The sequence below is a fragment of the Monodon monoceros genome, unplaced genomic scaffold (assembly GCF_005190385.1).
Source record: "Monodon monoceros isolate NGI ecotype Baffin Bay Population unplaced genomic scaffold, NGI_Narwhal_1 Super_Scaffold_15, whole genome shotgun sequence".
In the NCBI taxonomy this organism is placed as follows: domain Eukaryota; kingdom Metazoa; phylum Chordata; class Mammalia; order Artiodactyla; family Monodontidae; genus Monodon; species Monodon monoceros.
Genome location: NW_021703771.1, coordinates 71,809,304 through 71,826,342, shown reverse-complemented (window position 1 = coordinate 71,826,342; position 17,039 = coordinate 71,809,304).

The following is a 17,039-nucleotide window of genomic DNA, read 5'->3' as shown; positions in this document are numbered from 1 at the left end:
GGGAAGGTGAAGTTGTAAAATATAATATGTTGAAAAACTAAACCAGCGGATTGCTTTTTAAAATTAACTGGTAAAAGAAACCATCATGAGATATGTGAATGGAGATCCCCAAATCAGATGTTCAGAGACATTTGGCTTTCAAGGGCAGACGATAAAATATTAAATGTATTTATTGTAATAAAGTGTATTATCCATAAGAATAGTACATATTTTAGGAACACAGCTTCATTCAAACACTTGTTATGTCTTAAAGACAACACATTTTCTACAGAAAAAAATGTGAGATTAAGCAGAGATTAATAGAGAATAGACTTGAGGACACAGTGGGGGAAGGGTAAACTGGGACGAAGTAAGAGAGTAGCATGGACATATATACACTACCAAATGTAAAATAGATAGCTAGTGGGAAGCAACCGCATAGCATAGGGAGATCAGCTCGGTGCTTTGTGACCACCTAGAGGGTTGGGATAGGGAGGGTGGGAGGGAGACGCAAGAGGGAGGGAATAGGGGGATATATGGATACATAGAGCTGATTCACTTTGTTGTACAGCAGAAACTAACACAACATTGTAAAGCAATTATACTCCAATAAAGATGTGAAAAAAAAAGCAGAGACTAAATCCAAAAGATTATAAATAGTCCAACTTTTTTTTTTACCATACTGCATTCTGAAATTGAGCAATGAAAACAGATAAACTCATTTAATTTTTGCCTAAGGTCAGCAATCCTCTCTGGCACTCTAACGCGGGGCATTCCATAACGCCTGGGGCGGGGCGGGGTGGGGGTGGGGGACTAACTTCAAGGAAAGACTGAAACGCCAAAACATTTTCCCCCTTGACAATCCCAAACACATTTTTTCCACAACTGCCTTAAAAGTGAGCCAAACCCCTGCTAAAGCATTACCTGTTTAAAAGCCTTTTCATCATGGAGTATTTGGTAAGAGAGACTGAGAAAAGAGCTAAGAGCAAACTAAAGAAAAATTAAAACCAAGTGAAGACAGCCCAAACAGGCTAGGGAGAGAAGGTAAATAAACAAAATGATGATTCAGGGCTATAAATACTTTTCTCTGAAATCTCTTCTTCCACTCTGATAAGCAAGGTTACTAGCCTAGCCAGTTAGGTTTTCCTCTGTGCTGATGCTATGTAAACACCACGGTTCTGCCTGGGAATCATTCCATCAGGCATAAAACGACGTGACTGATATTTCATCTTGCATAGTTGGGTCAGACTAGGTAATTTCTAAAGCCATTTGTAATTCTGAAATACAAGGATTCTGAACTATTCAGTAATACACATTATAGACAAGAAGCAAAAGACTCTGAGTGGGGTACCAACATTGAATTCACAATGTTTAAGGCAAAGGACCCAAAGACTTCAGCCCACCATGAAATAACTTCTGAATTAACATAGGAGCAGTGTCTCCTGTGGAGAGCTGTGAGATTCTCTGAGAGGTACCTGACACTGAAATGGAGAAAAAAAGGAAGCATGGAGAGAGAATGGTCTTTAGAATCATACTCCCTGCTATTTATCTTTTTAGCTTAGGAGAGTGTAAGAAAAAAAAACAAAAGGAATGTGTTAATAAGAGACGAAAGATTATGTTAAATATTTCCAAATTATGCAAGGACAGTCTAAAAAGCACAGCTGGGAAGTATCATCCACCAACCAAACTGCTTCATCAATCTTGTCTATTTTATAAACTTTACCCAACGAGAATGCCTACTTGGCTGTCTCTATTGCTTACACATACTTGTGAAAAATATTTTTTTTCCTATTAAATGTAAAAGCTCCAGTTAACACTATTGCTCTGCTTCTTTTTTTTAAAATTTTATTAATTAATTAATTTATTTATTTTTGCTGTGTTGGGTCTTCGTTTCTGTGCGAGGGCTTTCTCTAGTTGCGGCAAGCGGGGGCCACTCTTGATCGCAGTGCGCAGGCCTCTCCCTGTCGCGGCCTCTCTTGTTGCGGAGCACAGGCTCCAGACACCCAGGCTCAGTAGGTGTGGCTCATGGACCCAGTTACTCCGCGGCATGCGGGATCTTCCCAGACCAGGGCTCGAACCCGTGTCCCCTGAATTGGCAGGCAGATTCTCAACCACTGCACTACCAGGGAAGCCCCTGCTCTACTTCTTTGAAGTGCAATGTTATATACATAGAACAAAAGATTCTCACTCACAAAATGAATCCCAGAAACCATAGAAAACTATTACAAATCTTACCCAGAACTGAAGTATTATCCAGAATACTTTGGTTGAACAACGAGAAAAAATAATTTATAATTAATGACATTTTTATATGACTATTAAAAAAGGAGGGAGGCATTGAACTGAGTATAACATTCTGGAAAAAATATGTGTTGACTTATTAAAGCAAAGGAAAGTGTGATATCCTTTTCACTACTCATTTTTTTAAAGAGTCACATATTTACTATATAAATTACTTGAGGAAGAACCACGAGTCTTAGATGCACTGCCCAGCCTGATGGTAACTCTGTATACAGCCTTGCTTTACTCTGTTCTGTGTCTTTCATGGGGGAGCCAACATTTTGGGTCACAAGCAGCAAGATTTTTATACTCCTAAAATGTACCTGATGGCTATTGAAAAGAGACACTCCCATTCTTGTTTCTAAAGGAATAAAGAAAGGAAGGAAGGAAGGGAGGGAGGGAGAAAGGCAGGGAGAGAGAGAGAAAGAGAAAAGAAATCTCCTAACTTTCCCTTTAGCTATAAAGTTCTATCCTTTTAGAACCTCAGAAACATATCTTCCTTCTTACGCAATCTAACTCCTTTCCTTTCCATGTACAGTAAGTTTTTCAGTCTCCCCTTAGTCATTCAAGGCCATTTTCCTCTTCTGGGTACTTTCTTTCAAACTGCATTTCCTGTGACACACAGAGGCACACGCGCATGTGCGCGCACACACACACAAAGGCTCAGTTATCTCAGTTTTTCTGAGCCGCCTTATACAATTGAAGATATAAATAAATGAACTTGGTGAAGAACTCATCAAAAGAGGTGGCACCATGAGAATGTCTCAATGAGCTTCTCACATATAGAGAGAGAAGTTTGAGTGACAGGACATTGGGGTCATGGCTACTTCTTTAAATAGTGCCTTGGTCAAGCTAAGTGAAACAATTCCCTGTTTTAGGAAGCACGTAACATGCTCTGCTCCTATGGTGAGTGCTGGCTGGAATGGGGATTGAAATTTAAGAGAAATATTAATATGGATAAGCAGGCCCCAGATTTTCTGCACCATTTCCCTCTCAAGGAACACAAATGTTTTTAAAGGAGCAAAAAAGTAGGTTGTCTAGGCATAAATTTTTCCTATGCCTTATAAATGAAACAGCTAGGTGCTAGCTCCTCTTTATCTAGTGAATGTTCTCAAAAATCAGATGATGTTGATTCCAATTGCAAAGAGACACAACAAAGGCCCCTTGTTCTAGAAATGAGGTCATTTGGACAGTCTATCCATTAAGAAAAAGCCTATTTTGCTTTAAGAGGTCACCTATTGGGGCAGGAAATCCATCTTTCAGCCAGTGCACTAACATCTGGCCTAAGTCTTCTGGGCTGAAATGTCAATTTCCTGGTCTAAATGGAACACACATGAAAGGAAAAAAGATAAAAAATACAATTTTTTTTTTTTGGCCAAGCTTCATGGCTTGTAGGGTCTTAGTTTCCTGACCAGGGATTGAACCTGGGGCCCTGGCAGTGAAAGCACCGAGTTCTAACCACTGGGCCACCAGGGAACTCCCAAAATTCTCCAAAAAAAGAATTACTCTTTAGTGATCAAAACAAATAAACAAAAACTGTAAAATACCTGTATGAAAATTTTCTTTCTGTAATAACTCCTGAAAGGTAAAATTAAGAGGCTAGAGATTAACGACAGCAAAGGAACAAATCAATCATTCACTAGTACATTCATAAATAAATATACTTTAATTTAGAATGACTAATCATGATTCATGATGATTCATCCCAAGCTGGGCCAGATTTGCTTTTGTATTCTACTATGAGGAGGGGGAGGGGAGGAAGTATACTAACTAAATTAACAGGATAAAACTTAAAAAAGAGAAGTAAAGGGAGGATATTTAACCAACACAAGAAAAAAATCTTCTCAAGCTGGTTAAGAGTGCCATAAAATATTTCATGTGTAATTCTTCTAAATAAGCCACTCAGTTTATACTACTTTTTGTACCCTTTCAGAATATTCCATAGTTTTGACTAGTCTTCTTCTACTGGTTCAAATTAGAGAGATCTGGTCCATCATTCATTCCTTCATTCATCAGGCAACAAATATTAATTGAGCTCCAGTTATGTCTGACATCACGTTAGGTATTCACAAAAGACAGCCCTGGTTCTCAGGAGTATTTAATCAGGAGTGTAAAATCCTTAATTTTTTGAAATTAAATTGTTAAATTGTCTGATTTAGGTTCACTTTATAATTAGTGGTGATGTGGAGTCTAGAAGAGCGTGAAAATTGAGAAAAGGCAACTTTTCAGTCATACTACTAATCTAGGCAAGAGCTACAAGGATTAACAATGGGGGCACTTAGCACACGTACATCAGTTCCTGCCTGATCGCACACTGCTTTTTCAGCTTGACTTTCTGTTATGATCAAACATAGAGTTATTTTGGAAGGCTCTTATCTACTTTTCCCCACATTCTCTGTATTTCCTATTTTCTGCTTCTCTGTTTTGTTCAGTCTGTTCATTTTCCCTGAAATACTCCTGCTTTCTCCCTCCAGCTTTGTTGAGACATAATTGACCTATAACATTGTGTAAGTTTAAGGTGAACAACTTGTTCATTTGTTACACTTATATATATTGCACAATGGTTACCACCATACTGTTAGCTAACACCTTCATCACCATCGTATCACGTAATTACCATTTCTTTTTTGTGGTGAGAACATTTAAGATCTACTCTCTTAGCAGCTTTCAAGTATATAATACAGTACTATTGACTATAATCACTATGCTATACATTGGATCCCCAGAACTTATTTGTCTTATAACTGGAAGTTTGTACCCTTTGGTCAATACCTCCCCAGTTCCTCCACCCCCAGCCCCTGCAAACCACCATTCTAACCTCTATTTCTACGAGTTCGGCTCTTTTAGATTCCACATATAAGTGATATCATACAGTATTTGTCTTCTTTCACTTAGCGTAATGCTTTCAGGTTCTTCCATGTTGTCACAAAGGGCAGGATTTCCTTCCTTCTCATGGCTGAATAATATTCTGTGAATCTATCTATCATCTATCTATCTATATCGATATCAATATCGATATAGATATCTTACATCTTCTTTATCCATTCATCTATTGACAAACACTTAGGTTGTTTCCATAGCTTGCCTATTGTGCATAATGCTTCAATGATCATGGGAGTTCAGATATTTCTTTAAGAAGCTTTTTCATTCCCTTTGAATATATACCCAGAAGTAGAAATGCTGGATCATGTGGCAGTCCTGTTTTTAATTTTTTGAGGAACCTCCATACCGTTTTCCATAGTGGCTATACCAATTTACATTCCCACCTACAGTTCACAAATGTTCCTTTTTCTCAGGTATCCTTATTTTTTTGAAAGAGCCACAGGTGATTATGATGGGTAGTAAAGGATGAAATCCACTGGTGTAAGTGAGAACGTAAAACTGAGAAAGACAGAACTTGGGGAACACTACCATTCAAGAGAACAACATGGGGTAATGACACAGTGTCTGAGTGAGAGTAGTCCCAGGGGTAGAGAATCATGGTGGCATGATGTCAAGGAATTTGAGGGTAACAGGAAGACGGGAAGGATCAGCAGTGTCCAACATTATGGAAACGTCGATAGGAAGAGTATCAACTGAACGTTCATTTTAGCGGTCACTAGTAACTCTGCTTAGCCAGTGCAATTTCATTGTAGAGGAAGGAGTAGAAACAAGATTGCAGGAGACTGAGGAAATGATGGGAGAAAAGTAGTGAAGAAAGATAACAGAAGGGGTCACAAGGTTTGAAGAAATATTTTTAAGCATGTGAAAGATTTGAGCGAATTTATAAGGCAAGCAGAAAAGGAATAGTAGAGGAGCAGAGATTGGAAATTTAAGAGAGGGTGGTACTAGAATAAGATTCCAGAGGAGATGATGATGATGATAATAATAATTTACATTTTTGAGAAATTATTGTTGGTGGGATTCTCTTGTACAGAGTCCAAACAGACTACCCCTTTCCTGTTAACACAGGTTTCCTACTCAATAATACAACAAAATTGATCAGATTTAAGCATTCTAAGAAAGAATTACATTCTAGTCACATTTTGCTGATGCTAGACCCAGATCTTCACTGGATTTTAAGATTTTTACAAATCCTCATTCATACATTTCAGATATTTCAGTTCAATAAGCATTTACTGAATGTCTATTCTGTACTTAGTGGAAGGTATTTAAGCATTGGGGAGTATGAAAAGTCACAGATTCTGATCTTGATGAGCTTAGCCTTGTGAGGGAGTCACATAAATACTCCCAACCCAGTGTGATAAAAGAATCCATAGGCCCTTTATGAACTGAGAGACTGGATGGTCATGGCGGTCTAGAGGCATCATGGCAGCCTTCCTGTAAGAGGGTTCATCTGAGTTAAAGCAGTCTCAAAGGAAAGGTTGAAATTAGCCAGTCACATGGGAGCTAAGCTGGTTTCAGACTATGAGAACAACAGGAAAAAAGGCACAAAGACATAAAACAATATTATGTGTTGGAGGAACTTGAAGTTCTCTGTTTTAAAAAATGCTAGTGAGGGAATGAATAGCTAGTCCAAAGCTCAGAGAATGAGATGGTCAGTCACACTGCACCTAGCCTGCTGTCAACTAAAGAGGTTAGTCTTAAGGCTCTGGGAGAGCTCATCCTTTGTATTTTAATGCTTCCTGATTTCCTTTCTGAAATGGTAACCTTCATTTTACTTCCCAAGTGCACCATGTACTGTTGAGGGTCCTTGGGCTGAACAGGCAATGCCAACGCCTGCAATAACAGAGTACACATGAAGAGCCACGGGCACATTAGGGAGGGAGTTAAATTTGAAACACTTCACTAATGTGCAGGTCATACCTGCCCAAAGGCCATGCTGATTCTTTTTCTTTCCAATATTAGTAAATGGGCCACCTCCCTTGATATTTCCTAGCAGCAGTACCAAACAGCTTCATGCAGAGAATCTCGTCCTAGATCTCCCCACCAACACTGTGATATGAAGTAATTTTCAATCTTCCTGGTTCTCGGGGTCCTTAACTCTAAAATGAGGAGGGGGAGATATTTGAGGTCTTTTCCATTTCTAATGTTCTATAATATTGTGAGTGAGTATTTTGGTATAGGAATTGTCTTAGGGAATAAGGAAGTAAGGAGATACCAAAAGTCTGGGGAGGAGGAAAATGGCTTTCCTGGTTAGTGGAAGGTATTTATATAACAGATGGGTTAAGCCATCTGGAAGATACCCCTTATAAGAAATGGCTTATGCATGCATTCTTTTTTTTTTTTTTTTTGCGGTACACGGGCCTCTCACTGTTGTGGCCTCTCCCGCTGCGGAGCACAGGCTCCGGACGTGCAGGCTCAGCGGCCATGGCTCACGGGCCCAGCTGCTCCGCGGCATGTGGGATCTTCCCGGACCGGGGCACGAACCCGTGTCCCCTGCATCGGCAGGTGGACTCTCAACCACTGCGCCACCAGGGAAGCCCTATGCATGCATTCTTGATGAGGCCAAGTGTTCCTCAATTCTCCATCTAGAAATCAAGCAGTATCTTCAGGAAAGTGGCAATGGAACGTGACTGACATAAACAAAATTACAAATGTAAATTGATACAAGATTCAGAAATTTGGCAGGATGCATCAAAATCCATAAAAATGTTCATATCCTCTGGTCCGGTATTTAGACTCCTGGGAATTTATCCTGGTAAATTATTGGAAAGGAATCAGAAGCTCTGTGCTCAGAGGCTTATTACTGCACTTTTTAAAACATTTAAAATTTAGAAAGAAGCTTCATATTCCACAAGAGAACAATGGTCAAATAAATGATGATATTGAAGGAATAATATCTATTGATTAAAATGTCAATATAAAGAACATGTAACAGCACGAAAAAATATCCTCTGTATGAAACGCTGAACTCTGAGAAATCTGGAGTGCATGTGTGCAAAGGTGAGACGAGAATCTACAAATATTATATGCCAGTGTTTGTAATTGAGTAGGAGCTCAATAAATATTTTTTGAACAAGTAAGTAAATGAAGTAAAATGAAAACTGGTGATGCATTAGGATGGTGGGATCTTGAATTAAATTATCTTTGAGAATTTTTCTATTTTTGTTACTCTGTTGTTTAATGATAAGCACAAAGTTAATGAAGGTTAAACATTTATTAAATGTTTATTGTGTACAGATCTGGTCCTACAGATAATATATTTTGCAATGCTACTTATTCATCACCTTCCGAAACATGCCTGCTACTTTTCCACCTCCAGATTCAAGCCTTCATGGAGCCAATTTCAATGCCGGCCAGACATTTGAATGAATGAATGAACACCTCAACAAATGAGTGGCAGAGATTGAAGCACAAGATACTGGTACCTTAAACCACACGGTCTCTGGTGTGCTGTATGGTCAGGAATTCTCAGTACTCTCTCAAAGTCCTAGACTTCGAGACTCTCTATGTAAATAACTGCAAGAATTGGAAGGTTTGAGTTCCCGAAGCTGAGAGACAAAGAGAATTCTTCTCAAAACCCTGTCTTAGAAAGCATAAACTTGGGCTTCCCTGGTGGCGCAGTGGTTAAGAATCCGCCTGCCAATGCAGGAGACACGGGTTCGAGCCCTGGTCCGGGAAGGTCCCACACGCCGTGGAGCAACGAAGCCCGTGCACCACGGCTGCTGAGCCTGCACTCCGGAGCCTGCGAGCCACAACTGCTGAGACTGCATACCTGGAGCCCGTGCTCCGCAACAAGAGAGGCCACCGCAATGAGAAGCCCATGCACTGCAACCAAGAGTGGCCCCCGCTCACTGCAACTAAAGAAAGCCTGAGCGCAGCAACGAAGACCAAACTTAGCCAAAAAGAAAAAAACAAATACCGTATGCAGCCAAAAATAAAATTAAAAAAAAGAAAGCATAACCTTTTCAATTACTTCTGATCATTCTTTTTTTTTTTTAACTAATTAATTTATTTGTGGCTGCATTGGGTCTTCATTGCTGCACGTGGGCTTTCTGTAGTTGTGGAGAGCGGGGGCTACTCTTTATTAAGGTGCATGAGTTTCTCATCACGGTGGCTTCTCTTGTTGCGGAGCACAGGCTCTAGGCATGCGGGTTTCAGTAGTTGTGACATGTGGGCTCAGTAGTTGTGGCTTGCGGGCTCTAGAGCACAGGCTCAGTAGTTGTGGCGCACAGGCTTAGTTGCTCCACAGCATGTGGATCTTCCCAGACCAGGGATCGAGCCCGTGTCCCCTGCATTGGCAGGTGGATTCTTAACCATTGCGCCACCAGGGAAGCCCCTTCTGATCATTCTTGAATGCCTCAATTTTTTTTGTTTTTTGTTTTTTTAATTGGGGTATAGTTGCTTTACAATGCTGTGTCAGCTTCTGCTGTACAATGAAGCCAATCATCTATATGTACACATGTATCCCCTCCCTCTTGGATCCCCCTCCCACCCCCATCCCACCCACCTAGGTCACCACATAGCACTGAGCTGAGCTCTGTGTGCTATACAGCAGGTTCCCACTAGCTATCTATTTCACACATGGTAGAGTATATGTGTCAAACCTAATCTCCCAATTCATCCCGCCCCCCTTCCCCCACTGCGTCCACACGTCCATTTCCTATGTCTGTGTCTCTATTCCTGCACTGCTGATTGGTTCATCTGTACCATTTTTCTAGATTCCACATATATGAGTTAATATATGATACTTGTTTTTCTCTTTCTGACCTTCTTCACTCTGTATGACAGATTCTAGGTCCATCCACATCTCTGCAAATGACCCAATTTCATTCTTTTTATGGCTGAGTAATATTCCATTGTATATATGTACCACGACTTCTTTATCCATTCGTCTGTCGATGGCCATTTAGGTTGCTTCTATGTCCTGGCTATTGTAAACCGTGCTGCAATGAGCATTGGGGTACATGTGTCTTTTTGAATTATGGTTTTCTCAGGGTATATGCCCAGTAGTGGGACTGCTGGGTCATACAGTAGTTCTATTTTTAGTTTTTTAAGGAACCTCCATACTATTCTCCACAGTGGCTGTATCAATTTACATTCCCACCAGCAGTGAAAGAGGGTTCCCTTTTCTCCACACCCACTCCAGCATTTATTGTTTGTACATTTTTTGATGATGGCCATTCTGACCAGTGTGAGGTGATACCTCACTGTAGTTTTGATTTGCATTTCTCTAATAATTAGTGAAGTTGAGCATATTTTCATGTGCCTCTTGGCCATCTGTATGTCTTTTTTGGAGAAATGTCTATTTAGGTCATCTGCCCATTTTTGGATTGGATTTTTGATATTGAGCTGCATGAGCTGTTTGTATATTTTAGACATTAATCCCTTGTCTGTTGCTTTGTTTGCAAATATCTTCTCCCATTCTGAGGGTTGTCTTTTTGTCTCGTTTATGGTTTTCTTTGCAGTGCAAAAGCTTTTAAGTTTAATTAGGTCCAATTTGTTTACTTTTGTTTTCAGTTTCATTACTCTAGGAGGTGGGTCAAAAAAGATCTTGCTGCGATTTATGTCAAAGAGTGTTTTTCCTATGTTTTCCTCTAAGAGTTTTATAGTGTCCTGTCTTTTACATTTAGGTCTTTTTTGTGTGTGGTGTTAGGGAGCATTCTAGTTTCATTCTTTTACATGTAGCTGTCCAGTTTTCCCAGCACCACTTATTGAAGAGACTGCCTCTTTTCCATTGTATATTCTTGCCTCCTTTGTCATAGATTAGGTGTCCATAGGTGCGGGGGTTTACCTCTGGGCTTTCCATCCTGTACCATTGACCTATATTTCTGTTTTTGTGCCAGTACCATATTATTTTGATTACTGTAGCTTTGTAGTATAGTCTGAAGTCAGGGAGCCTGATTTCTTCAGCTCCATTTTTCTTTCTCAAGACTGCTTTGGCTATTCGGGGTCTTTTGTGTTTCCATACAAATTGTACACTTTTTTGTTCTAATTCTATGAAAAATGCCATTGGTAATCTGATAGGGATTGCACTGAATCTGTAGATTGCTTTGGGTAGTAGAGTCATTTTCACAATATTTATTCCTCCAATCCAAGAACATGGTATATCTCTCCACCTGTTTGTGTCATCTTTGATTACTTTCATCAGTGTCTTATCGTTTTCTGAGTACAGGTCTTTTGCCTCCTTAGGTAGGTTTATTTAAACAATGGAATGTACTGCAAAACTTTTACACGTTGTAGCATTTCCAAAAAGGAACAGGAGTGCACTATGGCAAATTTTTAAGGAATGGAACCTGAAGGGACCCAGCATCCAAGAAAAAGCAAGCGGGAGATGTTGGGAGTCACATTTTAAAAGGTTTTCTCAGTATTTCCTCAAACCTCCTTAATAATAACAAATATTCAGGAGCCACCTTTTTTGATCCACCCAGAGTGTTCAACTTTCCTGGTTTTGCAGGTCTGATGACAAATATGGTGTCACAGATTAACAAGAGCTCTTTATTGGACTGAATTTTATCACTGGCTCATGCACGCCCAGATTCCGTGGAGGCCACTGGAATGGCTCATCTGTATCCAAAAGAAGTATTTAGCCTTTGGTCAGCAACACAAGCAATTTCACCCTTGATTTTTCTTGGATACAGAGTCTACCTTCTTTACTATTCATCTCAACATTTCCCAAGGAGAAACACTATTTTTGAAGTTGCTCTGTGCCTTTGGCTATTTCTCCTGATTCCTTCCCTTTCCAGCTGATTCAGAGTGGAGAGCATGCAGCCACGTGCTATATCTGATCACCGTTATGCTCCCCAAGGCACAAACGACAGTATTTTTAAGCACAGCAATCTCAGGGGTTCTATTTCAGTAGCTCATGTGACATAAAGAGCCTCACTTTGAGGCTCTTTCACGCATACATATACTCAAGATACACCCCCCCTTCCATAATTCTTTAAACCCTGACTGTCCCAGAGCTTAGCCACCTCGGCAAAGCAATAATCAATACTCCCTGCATCATCTCAACATATGGTGGCCAGTTTCTCCCAGAAGTATCTATGACTTATGAAGGAAAACCAGCAAAACATTTCATGAACCCATGGTGTCAAACACCACTCACTTTCCTGGTCTGTAAAATAAAATGTCTAACTTTCAGTGCCTATGAGATGAAAAATTGAGAGTCCAAATGCACACTGCCCAGCATTTCCTGAGAGCTTTCTTCTAATCACAGATGCATTCTGGGCAAGCCAATTAATCTGGGCACCATGCCCCGAAGTGGGTTGTGTACTGCTCCATGTCACTAACAGCATGACATATATCTATGCCCTGCACCCACTTAATTTGTCCCTGGCTGGAATACATGAACTTTTATTTGTGTTATTATCATCATATCCTGTCTAGACTGAAAACAGCTACAGAGCGGCTCCCTTCATATTCAGTGAATTAAAAATAAAGAAGCTGGTCTCTACCCCCACTGCCTCCGCTGGGAAAGCTGGTGGGTTTCCACTCAGCCTCTCCCATCTAAAAGGGGAGAAACAGAGGGAAGACCAGGGAAGCTGCTTCCAACTGGAAAAACCTAGATAAGAGCAAAACTTGACGTTAAATAGTAAACACAGTGATCCGACTGCAGTAATATTATATTTTAAGTACATCTCTTGGAAAAATAATGAGGTTTAAACCAAGCTAGGCAGCAGTAAAGTTCGGACTCTGTTTTGATTCTAGTTTGAAAACACTGATGTGCCAGGAAATTGGTGAACAAAAGCATTACTGTATCCTCAGAGTTGTGAGCGGGGGAAGAGGCTGTGGGGCTACAGCGCAAGGATTCTCAAAGGCAGAAGCGTTCAGGGGTGTGGCAGGCGATTCTTTCCCTGAGATTTTTGACAGGCTAAGAAAGCTCCTACCACCAAGGTAAGAAAATCCTTTCAACTTAAAATATTTTGAATTTATATAAAACTGACCAATCACTGGGATAACTTGCATCAGAAACAAACAAACAAAATCTGTCTATTTAAGGATTCATCAAAGGATCTAAGGTGGTGGTTGAGCGCATAGACTTTGACTATTTAAGTTCAACCTTAAACCAGCCTCAATTTCTTCAATTATAAAATGGGGTTAATGAAAGTGTCTATGACATAGTGTTGATAAGAAGAATAAATGAGATAGTTTGCAAAGAATTTGATGCTATGAGTGGCACATAGTAAATGATCAATAAAAATGTATTAGCTACTTTTATTATTATTATGTGGAAAAGCAGTTAATACAATATCTACCTGGCTTAAAGGGAGCACTGAATAAATGAGAATAGTGGTTATTAAAATTTTATTTCAATTCTGTTTAGTACTAATGATAAATAGCTGCTTTTAAAAAACACGTATACAGGAGGGTGGGAGGGAGACGCAAGAGGGAGGAGATGTGGAGACATATGTATACATATAGCTGATTCACTTTGTTATACAGCAGAAACTAACACACCATTGTAAAGCAATTATACTCCAATAAAGATGTTAAAAAAACCCCCAAAAACCATGTACACTATTTTTCATGAGTAGCTTTGGGGCTTAGGAGAGAATAAGTTATTCTAACTCCATCCTCTCTTTCTTTCCCTCCTCCTGAGCTCAGACACAGTAATGATGCTGGGTGGAGAGGAGAGAGGAAAATAGACATCTATTTCCAAAATTGGTTCAAGGGCCTAAAATGAAAACGTATGCCATTGATTAGAGGGAAATGACCATGAATGTCTTAGAAATAACCCCTAGACTCAGGCACAAAATAATACACTCATCAGGCTCAGTAAACTCCTCATTATCATATAAATTGTTTTCAAGGCTGATCTAATAGGATATGATTAATAATTGGGATTTGTTTTCTTCCAAGAAGCTGAATGATTGAAGGGAACCCATACAATTTAAAAGACAGTTCCTAAACTGATCAAGTGAGTGTTTTCTGCTTTGTTTTGTATAAACAAAAGTATTCTCATTAGTAGGCAGAGTCCTCAGGGGTGCCACTGAGTGAGGTAGTGTATGTGGCTGCAGTCTTGGCGTTGTCTGTGTTCACTATAGGAAGTGGGGCTGCATCTACTCACCATACGGCTTATGAAATGAGAATTGCAAAAATCCTGGCTGCTCAGGGACAGAACTTCCGACTTCGTGTTGTTTATCCTCTGATTAGAATACCTGGTAGAGTCCAAGGACTGCTTGAGCTACTCCCAGCTCTTTTCACTTCCTCTTTGGACCTTTTCTGAGAAGCACAAGCTCATTACTGGTGTAAATTTAATGCAACCCAAACTGCTTATGAAAATCTGGACAGGAAAACACTGAGCTTATGCTAAAGGTAATTTTCAGAGAAACAAGGTTTCCTTGTTCAAGTTGCCCAAAATTCAGAGCTCTGCAAGGGGGAGGGAAGGACTGGCAAGTTAAGGGAAATAAAATCAGCAAAATAAGGCCTTTGATTACGAGTTAACACAATGTGTTCTAGCCAGTTACCACAATTACAGCTCTTGCTCTTCTGCCAGAAGGAGCAGGTAGCAGTTTCTAATTCCACTGCCCACCCTACACCAGGCATGCAGCCTCACGCACACAACCACCAAGGCCCTTGTCAATTAGAAGCAACATTAAAATGACATCGCATCTACTCACAAATGTTGATGAGCTCATGCCACCTGTTGAGGGGCTGTGGGACAGTAAAAGGGTAAAGAGACTCGACACAAGTTTGTATATATTTAAAAATTTTTTTGAATTATTATTCTTATTTTTTTATTTTTGGCTGCATTGGGTTTTCGTTGCTGCACGTGGGCTTCTCATTGCAGTGGCTTCTCTTGTCGAGGAGCACGGGCTCTAGGCGTGCGGGCTCAGCAATTGTGGCTCGCGGGCTCAGTAGTTGTGGCTCGCAGGCTCTAGGGCGCAGGCTCAGTAGTTGTGGTGCACGGGCTTAGCTGCTCCGTGGCATGTGGGATCTTCCCGGACCAGGGCTCAAACCCGTGTCCCCTGCACTGGCATGCGGATTCTTAACCACTGCGCCACCAGGGAAGCCCAGGTTTGTATATTTATATTGACAAAGAGCCACTTCATTCAATGTTCTCCCTCCACTTCCACCTTCTACTCCACTGTTTTGCCAGAAATCTTTTGAATAGCTTTGCAGTGGTATTTTGCACCCAGAAGAGTGTTAGTTGTATTTAAATACCAAGCCTCGAGAATCACAGGACATTGTGAAACGTGTGCCATACCTCAAGTAGTAGAAAAAATTAGCAGGCTAAGTTACCCTCGAACCATCCTCCACATGCATTCACAAATAAGCACGAAGAAAAACTGAAGCCAAGTAGTCTTAAATTGGAGCTAAAGGTGAATTTTCTCAGTCAGGGTGAATCTAAGACACCAGAATGAGTATAGAGATTATCAAAGCTCTTTTCCAAAGATCTGGACAGTAGGAGAGTATGTCAGAATCAGGATGTCATGTCAGCTTACGTGAGCTTCCATCCAGCCTCTGCTCACATAGTTTCCCTACAATATCTAAGTCCAACTTTGGGGTTTGGCTCAGATGGTATTCCCTTTCTCTGCCACTAATTCCCATGATCTGTTTTTTTTTTTTGGGGGGGGGGGGGGGGGAGGTCTGGTTATCATTTGGAGTGTGTCTCTCCTCAGTCACTCCACACGCCCTGGATCTCTGTCTGCTGACACGCAACCTGTCCTTCAAGACATAATCAGATGCCACCTCCCCTGAGAAGGATTTCCGCAGTACCACCATCTCCCCAGCAAGAGTCTCTTCCTCCTCCTCCATGATCCCAGAGAAGTATCCTGCAAATCCCACTCTCACAGCACTTCACACACTGCATTTAATTTTATCTTACTACTTTTTAAAGATTCTCTATCTTCTTTTTTTTTTTTGCAGTACACGGGCCTCTCACTGTTGTGGCCTCTCCCGTTGCGGAGCACAGGCTCCGGACGCGCAGGCTCAGCGGCCATGGCTCACGGGCCCAGCCGCTCCGCGGCACGTGGGATCTTCCCGGACCGGGGCACGAACCTGCGTCCCCTGCATCGGCAGGCGGACTCTCAACCACTGCGCCACCAGGGAAGCCCTTATCTTCTTTTTTTAAAAAATTGAAGTATAGTTGATATATATAATATAATGTTAGTTTTAGGTGTACAACATAGTGATCCTAAAAATACATTATGAAATGATCACCACGGCAAGTCCAGTAAACTATACACCGCATTTTAATTGTTAATTTGCTTCCTTGTCTCTTCACTGTGAGCTGCCTAAGGGCAGGGACTCCACGGTCTTTTCCTTTTGTTATTCTTAGTGCCTAGCACAGTACCTGGACATAAGAGATTCTCAGTGAAGAGTAAAACAAAGTCAGCACCTGTGGAGTACTTCCTATACGCCAGGCACTGTTCTCAGCATATTAATGATAGAATCTATTCCCCGAGGTTTTTAGAACTGACTTAGATAAGCCACTTCCAAAACCTGGTACAGACTAAATGGTGAATAAACTAGCAAATGTTATTTCAGGAGTTATTCAGTTCTTAGAACATATTTTGTATGCAGTGCTACTATTTCTTCTCATTTTAAAGATGAAGAAATGGATACGTACAAAGGTTAAGAAACTTGCCGAAGGTCACTTACTCAGCTTAAGTGCCACAGTGGAGTTTTGTTTTATTTTAACATCACCTTCATAGTTTTTGACAACTAAGTACGGTTGTTAGTATTTCTTCTTTTTCTTCCAAGTCAGGTTTATCGAGGCATAATTTATATACGATAAATTTCATACCTTTTACTGCACGGTGCTGTGTTACAGTCATGTAACTACCACCACAATCAAGATAGGGGACAGCTACACCACCCCAAAGAATCCCCTCATGGACTGAAGCCATGAACTCCTTTCCCCACTCCCCGGCTCTGGAAAACACTGATCT